General features: G+C 44.3%; 1 pseudogene; it reads right to left on the bottom strand.

The window, feature by feature from the left end:
• Positions 1–276: 276 nt before the first annotated feature.
• Positions 277–1,071, bottom strand: LOC144243123 (large ribosomal subunit protein eL8 pseudogene; annotated as a pseudogene).
• Between the last annotated feature and the right edge of the window lie 385 nt (positions 1,072–1,456).

Genomic DNA, 1,456 nt, shown 5'->3' with positions numbered 1-1,456 from the left:
CTGCATTGGGCTCTGTGCTGACAGTGTGAAGCCTGCTTGGGATTCTCTCTCTCCCTCTATCTCTCCCCCTAGTCCCCTCCCCCCCACCAAACATTAAAACAATTTAAAAAATAAAATAACTGAAGGAGACTAGACAGAAAAGAAACAGATTGAAGTACATTGTTCCTGCATGATTGATATAGATTGAGAAGTCCAAAAGTAGACACTGTAAGTTTTTTGTTTTGTGAAAGAGAACTTTTTATTACTTTTATGCTCAGAAAATTCAACAGTGTACACTTAGCCCAGTTTGGTGGCCAGTTCTTTAGCCTTTGCCTTTTCCACTTTGGCAATGTGAGCAACCAGCTTTAGACCCAGGATGTTGCCTCCCTGGTGATGGTGGATAATAATCATATCTGTCATTGTAATTGGTCCTGATAGCTTCCATTGGCTTAGCCAGAGCTCCTTTGTCTTCTGAGTTAACCTGTGTGAAGGTGACAGTCCTGCAGGTCTTTCTGTGGACCACACACTCCAGGGTGGTCTTCCACCTGATATTTCAGTAGATAACCCCCATCTTACAACACAGGACATGCAGGAAGACAACCAGCTCAATGCAATCCACATCATGTGCAATCACTACTAGGTGAGCCTTCTTGTTTTCTAACAAGGTAGTGACGTATTAACCCTAGCTCAAAGGACAGGAGGCCTCTTAGTGGGGACATCCCTTTTGCTGGCAGCTTTCTTCTCAGCCTGGGCCAACAGTCTCTGCTTCTTCTCTTGCTTTGACCAGAGGTCTATATTTGTGGGCCAGCATAAACAGTTGAATAATTGTTTGGCGGTCCAAAGCCCCGGTGGACTGGTTAACTGCAGGAGGAACTTTCAGACGTTTATAGAGAACAGCCCTTTGCCGTTGCAGCAGAATGTAGTGGGGTCTTTTGACAAAGTAGGTGAGGTCCCTTTTGGGCTTGATGTCCTGTCTGATGTCAAAATTCTTGGCCCTTTTCGCCGCGACCACCTTCTTGGTCTCCTGCTTCTTTCTTCATGACAGCAGGGCCTGGGGCCACTCACTTCCTTAGCCTTCTTTCCATTCAGCATATTGGATGGCTGGAGGGGAGGGTGGCTCTGTGTTTTTAAACACAAGGAATCAAACATTAGTTTTGACTCAATGAGGGAGCCAAAGGAGCCATTTCTTGAGATCAGAAATCCCAAATAATTCAAGGTCAAAGCTTTGGAATGGAGGAACTAAACAGTCATCAGAGTAAGGAATAAAGCTGTGTTGATGAATTATGGCTGCTACTCCTTGTGGATCCAGGCAGTTTTATAGAGCTGTCACACACATAGCTGCTGACAGAGGCCATTTGATAGTCAGCGTATTGTTTTTTAACTGCTATTATTTTTCTTCCACACTATTACTTTGCTTACACATTTGCCACTTGTGTACTTTGTTCCTGCTCTGTTGTTCCTAGCCTAAATTTCATCT

This window comes from Crocuta crocuta, unplaced genomic scaffold (genome assembly GCF_008692635.1).
Source record: "Crocuta crocuta isolate KB4526 unplaced genomic scaffold, BGI_CrCroc_1.0 scaffold26, whole genome shotgun sequence".
Classification (NCBI taxonomy): Eukaryota; Metazoa; Chordata; class Mammalia; order Carnivora; family Hyaenidae; genus Crocuta; species Crocuta crocuta.
This window is presented reverse-complemented; position numbering and strand designations above follow the sequence as displayed.